The 15,725-nt window shown below is 37.9% G+C and overlaps 1 protein-coding gene across 5 annotated transcripts in view; it reads left to right on the top strand.

Annotated features, from left to right (window-relative positions):
* Positions 1-5,963: 5,963 nt before the first annotated feature.
* Positions 5,964-15,725, top strand: part of LOC136042237 (obg-like ATPase 1) — a 52,771-nt gene continuing 43,009 nt past the window's right edge. The window contains exons 1-2 of one of the 5 annotated variants that reach the window (XM_065727177.1): positions 13,674-13,734; positions 13,785-13,837. The gene's annotated coding sequence lies outside the window, so the exon portion shown is untranslated. Of the gene's footprint in view, positions 5,986-13,127; positions 13,251-13,673; positions 13,838-15,725 lie in introns of those variants that run through there. The other 4 variants (XM_065727179.1, XM_065727180.1, XM_065727176.1 and 1 more) reach the window with 4 other exon arrangements.

Raw genomic sequence — 15,725 nt, forward strand, 5'->3', positions numbered from 1 at the left:
TTGCTGATTTCTATTGTCCTTGATGCACTTGGAACAAGGGATTCTACATCAGTACAAGTCATGTTAGGAGAAACTTGCTTCAGGATGGGAACAAACAGTTTCTCTTTGAGCATAGCAGTAATCTCAGGCTAACTAGCTTTCATTTTCTTAACAGATGATTTAGATTTGATGTACAATTTCCAGTCCTGTTTCAACTTTCTTAGCTCACTTATTTCCAATGAGTCAGGACAAATTCTCTACACAAACTGCTTACAAGGGTTTAAATAAAACTTCAACCCAAAATGCAATCCATCATTTCATCAGCTCTTAGAAAAGGAATATAATGGAAATACCTAACTATATGTTGATGGATCTTTATGTGAAGAGGGATGTGGAAGTGGTTGCTTTTTTAAAAGAGCACAGCCTATGCATTATGGGAAAAACACGAGTCAGGGACTAGTATCCCAACAGCTGAAGTAGCTGCTGTCAATTTGGGCTTAGAGACCCTAATTGAACCAAAGCAGAGCAATTAATGCATAGTAATATTCTCTGACTTTAAATCTGCTCTCAATATCTTAAGAAACCCTAAGTTTGAAACACTGGACATAGAGCTACATCAAACAAAGTAAACCTAAACAGCCTTGGAAGATTAGGCTTTGTTATTAAATTTCATATAGCCCTATACCTAGTCATCTAGGTATAGAAGGAAATGAAAAGCAGACAAGATAGCAAAGTAAGGAGCAAAAAGCCAAATGGAACCAGTGAAAGCTCTAACTAGGCCTATAATGTATAGCCTACAGCTAGATTATGAATAAAGACATTACCTAAATTAAAGCCACCAAATTTATCTCCCTTTCAAACCAGGATACAATCAGTCTGGTTTCATTGTGTGTGTACAAATACAGCTAATTTTTTTACAGAGCTTTTAGTTAATTAGGTCTAAAGGGACAGTAATTTGGCCTGAAAGCTTACCTATTGCAATTACCTGATTTACTTCTTTACATATTAGGTAAAATTCTAGTTTACTGACTTTCGGCTATCTGGGAAAGGGGTTAGGTTAGGAAAATGAAACTTTCAGGGATGGGTCTACAGGCTAAAGTATATCCCAGGAAGGTATTTTGAAGTACCTACCTCCACTCCCTCTTTCTCCCTTTAGAGGACCCTGAAGTTCACCTACATGACAGGGCTATACCTATTGAAATTTTAACAAAACAACATTTTACCTTAATTTTCAGTTACCAGTTGCTTTTTCTCTGCCTTTAGATCTGAAAATGCAATTCCTGTTATTTGAGTAGAATTTCAAGCCATATCAATGTTTTTATTTCAAAATTTAGGAAATGTTTTTGTATATCTGTAAAACGTTATAAGGTAAAATTCTAATCCATTGACTTTTTGCTATCTTGGAAAGTTGTTGGGCTAGAGAATTGAAACTTTCGGGGATGTGTCTACAGGCTAAAGTATATCCCGGGAAGTTATTTTGAGATCCCTAACTATACCCCTTCCCCCTCCTCTATATAACGCAGTTTTTTGTGCATTACAGCTTATATTTTGGTCAAATTTGATCCTATATTACTACTAAAAGTGTAAATCCTTGCTTACCTTAGAAAATTCAACTTTTCACTGTTTTTTAAGCTACTATATTCCATAATTACTCATAATTACTTCACCTGCATTGAGAAACAATTATCACCTTTTATGGTATAGTTAAGACTGGAATGCGGGTCTTTAAACCCGTAAACAAGTATCTTTAAAAGGCCTTTGACAGGAGTAACAATGATAAGACTTTGAACTTTTAAGGGGCTTCTCACTCAAAATTATGATTCGTTTCTACAATTGGGTAAGGTTATTATGTTATATTAATTGAAAAAATTAGAAAGATGTATTTGTAACTTACAAATGGGTGATCAGATCTTAATGAAGTTTGATAATTAGAAGGATATTGTGTCTCAAAGCTCTTATTTTAAATCCCGACTGGATCTGGTGACATTGGGGGAAGTTTGTGGTGGGGGAACCTAAAATCATGGAAAACGCTTAGATTGGAGGGGTTGGGATGAAAGTTGGTGGGACAAATAAGCAGAAGTCTTACCGATCTCTCTCTCTCTCTGTCTCTCTGTCTCTCTCTCTCTCTCTCTCTCTCTCTCTCTCTCTCTCTCTCTCTCTCTCTCTCTCTCTCTCTCTCTCTCTCTCTCTCTCTCTCTCTCTCTCTCTCTCTCTCTCTCTCTCTCTCTCTCTCTCTCTCTCTCTCTCTCTCTCTCTCTCTCTCTCTCTCTCTCTCTCTCTCTCTCTCTCTCTCTCTCTCTCTCTCTCTCTCTCTCTCTCTCTCTCTAAGTTGAAGAAACTTTTCATACTTATTTTTTCATTGTTCTTTAAAAAAAATTCTAAGAAATCTTGCACCCCCTTCATGGAAATCTTTTCCCCCGTGACAAATTCCTCCATGGAAAACTCCCCCCGCATAACAACCCCATCCCTTCAACCCCTCCCCCAGCCAAAAACATCCCCCTGAAAGTGTCTATACACTTCCCAATAACCATTACTATATGTAAACACTGATCAAGGTTTTTAACTTGCAGCCACTCCCACGGGGACTGTCGGGGAGTAAGTCATCCCCAAAGACATAGTTATTAGATTTTTCGACTATGCTGAATAAAATGGCTATCTCAGAATTTTGATCCGGATTTGGACTGGGAGAAAAATGAGCGAGGGAGGGGTCCAATTTTTGATCACTTAAAAAGGGCACTAAAACCTTCAATTTCCGTTAGGATGAGCCCTCTCACGACATTCTAGGAGCACTGGGTAGATACGATCACCCTTGGGGAAAAAACAAACAAACAAAAAAAACAACAAATAAACACGCATCAGTGATCTGTCTTGTGGCAAAAAATACAAAATTCTACATTTTTGTTGATAGGAGCTTGAAACTTCTACTGTAAGGTCCTTTGATACGCTGAATCTGATGGTGTCATTTTTGCTAAGATCCTACGACTTTTAGTGGGTGTTTCCCCCTATTTTCCTAAATAAGGTAAATTTTCTCAGGCTCGTAACTTTTGATGGGTAAGACTAAACTTGATGAAACTTATATATTTAAAATCAGCATTAAAATGCGATTCTTTTGATGTAGCTATTGATATCAAAATTCATTTTTTTAGAGTTTTGGTTACTATTGCGCCGGGTCGCTCCTTACTATAGTTCGTTACCACAAACTGTTTGATAGAAAAATGAATTAATATTCTGAAAACAAAATTTTGGTTTGTTTCCTTGAATAGGAGATATGTTCAAAATCTCAGAAGAAAGTTATATTTTCGTCTAAAAGTGCTTCAATTAAACTGATATTTTTTGTCTATTCTTTACAACAAGCTTTTTACTCTTTTTATTTCTGAAGAGACAAAAAAACTAATAAGAGTTGAGAGAAAGAGTCAAACTTTAGCGTAAAGAGTGGGGCGTTGAGGAGGGAGCAGCCCCTTTCATGTACAAATTAATTTCTATTCGTTTTAAGTTTCAATGTCGCTCCTTACTTTCAGTTAAAAAAAAACTTTTTTTATTTAATTTCTGAAAGTTTTTGAATCAATGCATGTTTTGATTTTGGCTCTCAGTGAATGAATAATTAAAACGAAATTTGTATATTTATTTCTTTGGCTAAATGGCTTTCTCGTAGCTTTGATCCAATGATTTTGAAAAAAAACGAACGGGGGAGCAGGCCTAGTTGCCCTTCAATGTTTTGGTTACTCAAAAATGCAACTAGCACTTTTAATTTCTTACGAATGTTTTCAGTAATTAGTAAATGATATTAGTAAAAATATGCGTTTCGTAAAGAGCAAGGTATAAGGAGGAGGTAAACCCCTCTTATAGGACCACTGGGTCGATACGATCACCCCTGAAAAAAAAAAAAAAAAAAAAAAACAAACAAACACGCATCCGTGATCTGCCTTCTGACAAAAAACACAAAATTCCACATTTTTAAACAGTTCGTGGTAACGAGCTGTAGTAAGGAGCGACCAGGCTCAATAGTAACCAAAACTCTAAAAAGATGGAATTTTGATACCAATAGTTATATCAAAAGAATGGCATTTTAATGCTGATTTTAAATATATAAGTTTTATCAAGATTAGTCTTACCCATCAAAAGTTACGAGCCTGAAAAAACTTGCCTCATTTTAGAAAAACTGGGGAAACATCTTAACAAAAATCACACATCAGATTCAGCGTATCAGAGAACCTTGTTGTGGAAGTTTCAATCCCCAATCTATAAAAACGTGGAATTTCGCATTTTTTGCCAGAAGACAAATCACGGATGCGTGTTTATTTGTTTTTTTTTTCCAGGGGTGATCGTATCGACTCAGTGGTCCCATAATGTCGCAAAAGGGCTCATTCTAACGGAAATGATAATTTCTAATACCCTGTTTAAGTGACCAAAAAATTGGAGGGCACCTAGGCCCCCTCCCACGGTCATTTTCCCCCAAATTCACCGGATCAAAATTCTGAGATAGCCATTTTATTCACCACAGTCGAAAACCCCAATAACTATGTCTTTGAGGACGACTTATTCCCCCGCAGCCCCCGTGGGAGGGGCTGCAAGTTACAATCTTTGACCAGACGTTTTCAGGGGGATTTTTTGGTTTGGGGGGGATATTTGAGGGGGAGGGTTACCGGGGAGGATTTTTCCATGGACGAACTTCTCATGGGGGAAGAGACTTTCAATGGAGGGGGTGCAGGATTTTCTAGCGTTGTTTAAAAAAAAAACAATGACAAAATAAACATGAAAAGTTTTTTTTTCTACTGAAAGTAAGAAGCAGCATTAAAACTTAAAACGAACAGAAATTATTACGCATCTGAGGGGTCTACCTCCTCGTAATACCTCGCTCTTTACGCTAAAGCATTTTTAGTAATTTCAACTATTTATTCTACGGCCTTTGTGATTCAGGGGTCATTCTTAAGGAATTGGGAAAAATCTAAGCTTTAATATCAAGAGCGAGGTATCGACGATGGGTGAGCCCCCTCATATACGCAATAAAAACATACGAATATTGAAGTTCGCTACGTAATTTAATTCGTAAGTTCCGTATATTTTTTCTGTGTGCACATATAGTAACGGTTATTAATAAGTGTACAGACGTTTTCAGGGGGATTTTTTTGGTTTGGGGGGGATATTTGAGGGGGAGGGTTGCCGGGGAGGATTTTTCCATGGACGAACTTCTCATGGGGGAAGAGACTTTCAATGGAGGGGGCGCAGGATTTTCTAGCGTTGTTTAAAAAAAACAATGAAAAAATAAACATGAAAAGTTTTTTTTTCTACTGAAAGTAAGAAGCAGCATTAAAACTTAAAACGAACAGAAATTATTACGCATCTGAGGGGTCTACATCCTCGTAATACCTCGCTCTTTACGCTAAAGCAGTTTAGAGAGAGAGAGAGGGAGAGAGAGAGAGAGAGAGAGAGAGAGAGAGAGAGAGAGAGAGAGAGAGAGAGAGAGAGAGAGAGAGACAGAGAGACAGAGAGACAGAGAAAGAGAGAGAGAGAGATCGGTAAGACTTCTGCTTATTTGTCCCACCAACTTTCATCCCAACCCCTCCAATCTAAGCGTTTTCCATGATTTTAGGTTCCCCCACCACAAAATTCCCCCCAATGTCACCAGATCCAGTCGGGATTTAAAATAAGAGCTTTGAGACACAATATCCTTCTAAATATCAAACTTCATTAAGATCTGATCACCCATTTGTAAGTTACAAATACATCTTTCTAATTTTTTCAAATTAATATAACATAATAACCTTACCCAATTGTAGAAACGAATCATAATTTTGAGTGAGAAGCCCCTTAAAAGTTCAAAGTCTTATCATTGTTACTCCTGTCAAAGGCCTTTTAAAGATACTTGTTTACGGGTTTAAAGACCCGCATTCCAGTCTTAACTATACCATAAAAGGTGATAATTGTTTCTCAATGCAGGTGAAGTAATTATGAGTAATTATGGAATATAGTAGCTTAAAAAACAGTGAAGCGTTGAATTTTTCTAAGGTAAGCAAGGATTTACACTTTTAGTAGTAATATAGGATCAAATTTGACCAAAATATAAGCTGTAATGCACAAAAAACTGCGTTATATAGAGGAGGGGGAAGGGGTATAGTTAGGGATCTCAAAATAACTTCCCGGGATATACTTTAGCCTGTAGACACATCCCTGTAAGTTTCAATTCTCTAGACCCCTTATAAAATGGAATTGAGCTAAGTTATGAAGCTAAAAACAATTTTGTTGTGCTTAAATTAAGCAGAAGATCTATTTTGCACAGTTTCACTTTTATAACACACATGTTTTTAAGGGTCAGGACCCTCTAGAGGGAGGAGTGGAGGTAGGTACTTCAAAATATCTTCCCGGAACATACTTTACCCTGTAGACCCATCCCTGAAAATTTCATTTTCCTAACCTAAACCCTTTCCAAGATAGCCTAGCAAGAAGTCAATTAACTTGAATTTTACCTTTTTTTCAAAATTTAGGAAATGTATTTGTATATCTGTTTCTCGTTTATTATTTGCATTATTTCTAATCTTGTGGTACCCTAACCCTGTGTTTGTTTAATTCTCCAATGGGATTTTTACTAATCGAGGTTTAACCCCTAAAAGATGGCAACAAATACTTGTCAGGCCACGTGTCACTTAAAACGGCAAGATTAATTGCGAGAATAACAACATTGGTCACGTGTAATTATTGCTTTAATGCTATGTGAAGTTCTGACAAGGAAGATGATGGGACTTCGGGTCTGTTTCTTTCTAAAAAGAAACATTTCTAGTATTTGTAAAAAGAGACATTTCTAAGTATTTGTTTCTTTCTAAAAAGCCACAGATTACGTAAACAGAGCCGCTCATCTTCTTCATTTGGATTAACCTGTGCAGAAGAGAGCGATAACGAACACAAAGGGCAGTATTGGTACCGGCTGGATACTTGTCCTTAAACTGCTGGGGATAGGCGATTTGGGTATCTGCGCTTCCCACAGGTCCAATCCAGTAAATAATTTTAAGACGGCAATTAATTTTTAATTTTGCACTGCGTTTTCATTCACCCTACGTTTTCATTCGCGCTGCATTTTCATACGCACTTACGGTGATTAATTTTTAATTTTGCGCTGCGTTTTCATTCACCCTGCGTTTTCATTATCGCTGCGTTTTCCTACGCGTTGCATTTTCATTCGCGCTGCGATCTTTTTTACGCTAGCCACAGAATAAGAAATAAGGAAAAAGACCGACAAGAGCGTGAATCCAAAAAGTTGCGCGAAAAACATGACTCCTAAACAAGACTGCAAACGGAAATTATCCAGTCCAAAAAAGTCTCTAGATTTCTGCGCAGTGTGCAAACAAGGTCTTGAGCCAGAATCTAAAGCCGTATTATGCGATGGATGTGAAAAATGGCTTTGTATAGAATGCATAAACATGTCCATCCCAGAGTAGGAACTCTTAACAAAGATGTCAACCATTGGAGATATGCAGTGGTAATGTCCGGTTTGCAAGCACTCTGGTACATCAGCAGACCCCCCTTCATTAGCTGAAATCTCGAGCTGTATAACATCCAAGGTCCCAAGTGCTTTGGCTATCGCGGATATAGTTAAAAGAGTGGTAGAGGATCTTAAACGTGATATCACCGAAAGAATAGATGAAGTCAAAGAGCGTGTCGATGACCTTGAAAAAAACATGGCAAAAAAATGTACTATCCTAGAAGTTAAACAGCATGTCGAAGCAACAATGCTGCAGGAAACATCCAAGATCAAACAGGCCATTGATTCCCACCTCGAAGACGAAGTCCGCAGACTCTTTAGACAGGAAACAGACAGAGATAGCAGGAAATTTAACCTAGTTGCTTATGGCGTACCCCTGCAGCTAGGAGTAAACAGTGACAAGGCGTTCATTGAGAAATGCCTTACAGAGCAATACAAAATTCCTAACGCAAAGAGTACGAATGTAAGACGCATTATAAGCCAATCGCCACCTGTCAAAAAGGTTGGGGCCAATCAGTAACCCATCAGACAAGCAGGAGCAAGCTATCAAAAATCAACCGACAGCAGACCCCCTCCCATTCTTTTCTTTGTCCAAAATTTAAACTTGAAAAAACGCATTCTACAAAGATCTTACGAGCTTGGTCAAGAATTCAGTTTAGGGCAGATGCATCACGGGAAGACCGGGAGAAAAGAAAAGTCTTAGCCGCTGAACTCAGACGCCAAACTGAACTAGGAGAGCCGAACTTAGCTATCAACCGTGGACAGATCGTCTCAAAAAACTCTGTGCGCCCGGGTGGCGGATACTCTCACCAGACCATGGAATGCTAGTTGCTCCATCTGCTAGCACTGTACATAGTGTAAATAGTGACACAGTGAATATCGATAAACTAACAAGTATTGATGAACTTCCTTACTCGTCCAGTCCTGATTCGTTCAAGTCCTTCACAAATGAAAGCGCCAATTCAACCGACGATAGTAGATCCTGCAGCACTTTCTTGTCTATTGAAGATGAGCCAGTCCGAAATATCTACAATTACCAAAAGGAAATATCTAACTCAAAAAGGAAGCAAGTAAGTCAAGATTTTTCCGCTCTAATCGCAAACGTTGACCAGCTTCCTAACAAAATCAACGAGCTGAAATCTATGATTTACGCAAATAACTATGATGTTATACTCCTTACTGGGGTCTGTCCTAAGAACTCAAGAAACCAGCTCCTAGACTCACATGCTAATCTGCAAGGTTACCACACTATATCCAATTTATCATCTAGTCATTGCCACCGTAGAACACTTGCATTAGTCAAATCCTCGTATGTTGCAACCGCTATTGCGCATCCCAGTACAACCGCTATTGCGCATCCCTTACGCTCAAACAATATTCTTCGATATTTCAGTTCCACAGAGTAAAAACCATCCCACTGTTAGAATTGGCTGCGTGTACAGAAGCCCATCATCACCTTCACCCGAGCAAACAGATACAAAGCTAGCTGAGCTCATTCGGAAGATTGCAGACACCCAGAGGGGTGACCTATTAATTGCGGGCGACTTCAACCTGCCGACCATCACCTGGAAAGACCAATTCCCCTATGTCACCTCTGATTCTGTGAATCCCATCATAGATATGATCCATGATACTTGCCTCCACCAAATTGTCGACCAACCGAGCCGTTTCATGAGCGGGCAGCTTCCAAGCCTCCTAGACCAAATATTTCTTTGAAGACCAGAATCCGTTCTTTATACTAAGTACATGCCCCTAATCGGGAAAAGTGACCATATTGCCATTGAAATAAAAACAACATTCCTCGAAGTAACTAACAGTTACATCAAAAGGACCTTCATAGACTATGAGAAGATTAGAATGGATCTCATCAACATCTCCTGGGATGAAGTCCTAATCGGCTCTTTAGAACAACAATGACAATGCTTCAAGGAATTACTGCTAAACAAAGCTGAGCAGTACACTTCGAGCAAGCTCATCCCAAAACCGCGAAGACTACTGACAATGACAAAAGATATTACTTAAAAATTTAACACGCGATTTATACACGAGCTTCGAATCTAAACTTGCAGACGAAGCTAAGACGAATCCAAAGAAATTTTGGAGATATGTCTTTAGCCAAGACCATAATAGACGAGGCATCAGGAAACTAGTAACTGAAGAAGGTGAAGAAATAACTGATATCAACAAGCTTGCAAACTCACTAAATCAGCAATTCGTTTTTGTTTTCACCACTGAACCCGATGGTCTGTTAGCCTCTTCACCTGAATACATTGTATAATCACCAATGGAAAGCATCAATCTATCGCATACGGAGGTTCTCAGACGCTTACAGAAATTAGATACTAATAAATCGCCAGGACCAGATAACCTACATCCCAGGCTATTAAAAGAAACTGCAGCTATCATAGCAGAACCACTTAGGAGAAAATTCCAGACATCACTTACCACGAGAGAGCTGCCAGCAGACTGTAAAATAGTCAGTATTACACTGGTTTTCAAGAAAGGTAATCGTTCCAAGCCTGAAAACTATCGGCCAATTAGCCTGACCTCAGTCGTCGTCAAAATACTTGAGCGCATAGTCAATGATTTAATCCTTAAGCATTTGACAACCAACAAGATCTTGTCCCCCAAGCAGCATGGCTTCCAGTCAGGGAAATCAATTGAAACAAACCTCTTGGAATCATACGAAGAAACCACAGACCTAATTGACCAAGGAAATCCGGTTGACCTGCTCCTGCTGGACTTTGCTAAAGCCTTTGACAAGGTTCCTCACAGTCGACTGCACTCCAAAATATCCGCATCAATCAGGCTGTTGTAGACTGGCTGATGAATTTCCTTACAAAGCGCAAGCAGAAAGTTCGCTAATTTGCTACAGATGGCAAACCAATATACTCTGACGAGGCTGAAGTAATGAGCGGAGTACCATAGGGAACTGTACTGGGTCCAGCTTTCTTTCTGATTTCCATCAATGACATATTCAACCATATTGATAATGGCATGCACCTATTCGCTGATGATGCCAAACTCTTTGGTATTGCATGCCCTCAAAAAATCCAGCGCGACATAGATGAGACACAAATTTGGACCCATGACTGGCTTCTCCAATTTAATGCAGGAAAGTACTGTGTATTACACCTTGGACCCAATGGCAAACTACACGATGTATAACCCCACGACCAAAGTAAGAGAGAAACTAAAGAACAGAGCAGAAGAAAGGGATGTAGGTGTCATTACTGATGATAAACTTAAATTTTACAGCTATGTCCAGCATGTTGTTTCCCGTGCAAGCTCCAGTCTTGGACTTCTAAAACGAACCATCAAAAGCAGACAGGCATCTATATTTATAAAATTACGCAAGGCTCTCGTCAGACCTCATCTCGATTTTGGCATATGTCTTGCTGGTCCTTCTTATCAACAAGATGTGAGGCTCATCGAAAACGTACGGAGACGAGCAACAAAATGCATAAAAAGTCTAGCATCAACCTCATATGAGGACCGCCTCAAGTACCTCAAACTACCCACTCTGGTTTACTGACGCTTGCGCAGCGAAATGATGCTTACTTACAAGCTACAGAACAAAAAGTCAGCAATCTTTGGCAGCAATCTCAGTACCAGCCAGCAATACACAAGAGGACACTCCAAGAAACTACCAAAGTCAAGCTCCCGATCTAAAACTCGCCAAACGTTCTTTTCGAGAAGAGTCATAAATCATTGGAATAAACTGAAAGATTCAACTGTCATCCAGTCCTTCCATCCAGTCCTTCAAAAACCAACTTGATTAAGAGTGGGAGAAGAAGCAGTGGAGGTTCGACTGGCAGTCATCAATTCAAGAGCACTACGTGTCTGGAAGACCTTAAAGCTCTCAGATGGATTAAGGTAATTAAGGTAAGGTAATCTTTAAAACCTAATAAATTGGGATTGAGCAAAGTTGTGAAGCTGAAAACAATTTTGGGTCAATGTTCCTATTACCTGAACAATTGTTTAGGGGCATGAAACTATTGTTAATAGATGCATTTTGACTTTTGGAACATCTTTTCTCTCTTACAAAACTACTGCAAACTCACCGATATGGAGTTATTCCGGCCCAAATATTCTTGTATTTATATATATAGAATTGCGATGACTTTCGTTTTTGTTGATTGGATATTTGAAATTGCGAATCTGTAATAGTTTAGAAACAAATTTGGGCTATATATTTGCACATTAGGGGGGTGGGGGGTAAAGCATAGTATATATTAAATACGTAAACTAACCATTGCTGTATTTAATAAATGCTATACTTTACCCCCCCCCCCCTAATGTGCAAATATATAATAACTCCATAACGGTGAGTTTGCGGTAGTTTTGCAAAAGAGAAAAGATGTTCAAAAGTCAAAATACATCTATTAACAATAGTTTCATGACCCTAAACAATTGTTCAGGTAATAGGAACATTAACCCAATTTTGCTGTACTTCATTCAAACAGAGGATCTATTTTGCAAGGTTTTACTTTTATAACACACATGTTTTTAAAGGTCAGGACCCTTGAGTGGGAGAAGGAGTGGAGGTAGGTACTTCAAAATACCTTCCCGGGATATACTTCAGCATTTAGACCCATCCCTGGAAGTATCATTTTCCTAACCTAGCCCCTTTCCGAGATAGCCAAAAGTCACTAAACTAGAATTTTACCACATATTCTGAATATTAATAAATTCTGAGTATTAGAGTATTACTCTAAAAGTAAAGTATTTTTTAAGACAATAGAAACTACATAGTAACATCTCATTCAGGCGCAATGAATTCTTCCAAGAAGAAGGCAATGAATGTATTGTGAAAAAAGAAGAACAAATCAGGTATAATAGGTAACCATAAGGCAGATGAAATAGCAAAAAATGCTTTAAATATTGACCAGCCAAGTGGGAGACCAATCCCCATTAGAGATATTTACCGCTGGAGATTTACAGAGGTACTGATAAATAATAAGAATCCTACCCTATCATCTTTCCCAAGTAAGCACCTTTCCAAGATTTATCATAGGATTCGGTCAGGTTCATAGGGGCTAAATTTTCAGGCATTTTCATATCAGATCCCTAATTCAAGTGGCGAAGTTCCCTCGTCCCCCCTTTGCAGGTCATGTAATCTTAAGAATGAAACAATAGATCACTGCCTATTTGAATGTAATATGCTGACGTCTGCACAGTATACCCTCCGATGTAAAATGTTAGAATGCTTCAAACGCCACAAAATTCCACTAACAGCCAAGCGTCTTGCTGGCCATACTCTCCCGCAGAGCACAGAGATCAATATATACTCTCTTATAATTCAACTGCTGGTATCAAAAGATATACTTCAAGAAATCTGAGCAGATACAAATCATATAAGACAAACCAGCTCCTTAGCTCTGTTGATCTCACAGAGTGAGCCAAAAGGAAAAGGGCTAAATAGTATCGACTGAAAAGCCCGTCTGCTGAATAAGAAGAAGAAGAAGAACAAATTAAATTAGAAGATAAAGGTTGTGTTCCAGGGACTTACTGTAGTAACCGAATGGTTACTATTTCCATTCCTAGCGGGAAAATGGTTACTGCCCAACCCACTGGGAACGAGAATAGTTACTGCCGGCAGTAACCGCAGTAAGTGATTTTCTTACCGTGCTCAAAAGAATGGTTAGCGCAATAAGTACATAATTCACCTTCTTCAACAAAAATCTCATTCAACAAAAAATAAATATGGACAAGAATGAAGTAATGGAATATGAAGTTATTTGCTTGGAAGAAGGTGGGACAGTGATTTTGCAAAAGAAAGAGGGATCTGAGCCAGGTTAGTAAATCACCATATTTTGGGATCAACATTAAAGGACACCCTGAGTAGTAGGCTATCTATTAGCAAGTAGGTTAAATCAATGAAAAACTTATTATTTAATTTAAAGATTTCCATGTTTTCTGGCATATCCAGGCATAATTATTACCTTAAATTGCCATTTGGAATCATTCTAAGGATTGACTTCTTCCAGGTAACATTGAGGCTCCATTAAATTGCCACATGGTAGCATTTTAAGCATTAACTCCTTTTAGGCTCTAAATGCTCTGAAACAGAAGGAATAAAAAAATTATACTAATCAGCATTAAACTGTCCCTTAAATTTAAACACGTGCATTTTATTCGAAAATGACGCTACTGCTAGTCAGCTTACTGTGCCGTTCCCACTGGCTCTACCGCAGTTAGAATTCATTGCTTGCCAAATTTCAAGATTGCCTAGCACGCGGCAGGAAATCACCTTAATGATATTTTAAATTAGAACACAGAAGTCGTTGCACAAAATGATACGTTTTAAGTTAATGAAATTTTGATAGGAATTAATAGCTTAACAAAATTAAATTGAGTCAAATTTCTTGAATATATGCTAAGGTAAAGTAAAGTAGGCTAGGCCTAAGGTCTAAAGGAAACAAGTTTAGTTTTAGCTGATGACAAGAAAGCCAGTACTTTGATAGTTATCTACCATTCCAATAGTTAAATTACCTGAATAACCATTTTATTTTCCAGAAACTAGAGTTCTTTCTCTAAGGATTGTATGGCACTAGGCTAGTTTAGTTTGAAAAATGTAGGCATAGCCTAGGCAATATAACGCTAAGTATACCAAACAGAATCATAAGTAATAGTGGCACCAGGTAATAATCAGTAGTTTTTCTCTACTAAGGGAAATATGCTATAAAAATAAAAGCAGTAGGCTAGGGTTTTAGACTCCTCATTTTATTGTAGGACACTTCCCAAATAATGGTTGATTTTCTTAAGCAACCATGTGCTTAGCCCCATGGCTAAATAAAGCATATAGGCTATATTTTCATATTAAGCTCTTGTAATATGGGCTGTAAGAAACCAAAAATTCCCAGTGCATCTTGCCCTAAAGAATGTAAACTGTCTCTCACAAACATCATTGATACAATGGTCTCCTTAATATTGATAAATAATAGTACTGATGGCAGTAAAATTTTAGTTGATGGACTTCTTGCTATATCAGAAAGAAAATGAAACTTTCAGGGATGGGTCTACAGGCTAAAGTATGTCCCACAAAGGTATTTTGAAGTACCTACCTCCAATCCTTTTCCCTTTAAAGGGCTCTGACCTTTGACAACCTTCAAAAATAGGCTGTATATGTTATAAAAGTGAAATCTAGCAAAATAGATCTTCTGCTTGAATGAAGTACAACAAAATTGTTTTCAGCTTCACAACTTTTCTCAATCCAAATTTATAAGGCTTTAAACACATGCAAATACATTTCCTAAATTATTTTGGGAAAGGAAAGTATTTTGAAGTACCTACCTCTACTCCTTCTCCTTCTGGAGGCCCTGACCTTTGATGACCTTCAAAAATATATGTGTTATAAAAGTGAAATCTTACAAAATAGATCTTCTGCTTTAATAAGTACAACAAAATTGTTTTTAGCTTCACAACTTTGCTCAATCCCAATTTATAAGGTTTTAAACATATGCAAATACATTTCCTAAATTATTTTGAGAAGGGAAGGTATTTTGAAGTACCTACCTCTACTCTTCCCTCTAGAGGGCCTGGACTTTTGATGACCTTCAAAAATATGTGTGCTATGAAAGTGAAATCTTACAAAATAGATCTTCTGCTTGAATGAAGTACAACAGAATTGTTTTCAGCTTCACAACTTTGCTTGATCCCAATTTATAAGGTTTTAAACATATGCAAATACTTTTTTGAAAAAAAAAACAAATTGAAAAAAAAACATTGATGTAGCTTAGAATTCTACTCAAATAACAGGAATTGCATGTTGAAAACTAAAGGCAGAGAAAAAGAAACTGGTAACAAAAAATTAAGGTAAAATGTTGTTTTGTCAAAATTTCAATAGGTATAGACCTGTCATGTAGGCAATTTTCAGGGCCCTCAAGAGGGAGAAGGAGTAGAAGTGGGTACTTAGAATACCTTCCCAGGATATACTTTAGCCTGTAGACCCATCCCTGAAAGTTTCGTTTTCCTAACCTAACCCCTTTCTGAGATAGCAAGAAGTCACTCAACTAGAATTTTATCCTGATGGCTATTCAACTTATCCTTGAATCTTTCCTGACTACCTCTAGATTAGAAAACCATCCATATCATTCCAATATTTAAGAAAGATAGAAAAGCCCTTGCTAAAAAATTATTGACCTATTATCATGACATCAGTGGTTGTTAGAAGAACAACATACAGAGATACAGAGAAGAACAACTTAGCCAACAGCTTAGTTGCCAACCAATACCAAGAGCTTCCCTACCCTGAGTGTATGCATTGCCT

This window comes from Artemia franciscana, unplaced genomic scaffold (genome assembly GCF_032884065.1).
Source record: "Artemia franciscana unplaced genomic scaffold, ASM3288406v1 PGA_scaffold_89, whole genome shotgun sequence".
Taxonomy (NCBI): Eukaryota; Metazoa; Arthropoda; class Branchiopoda; order Anostraca; family Artemiidae; genus Artemia; species Artemia franciscana.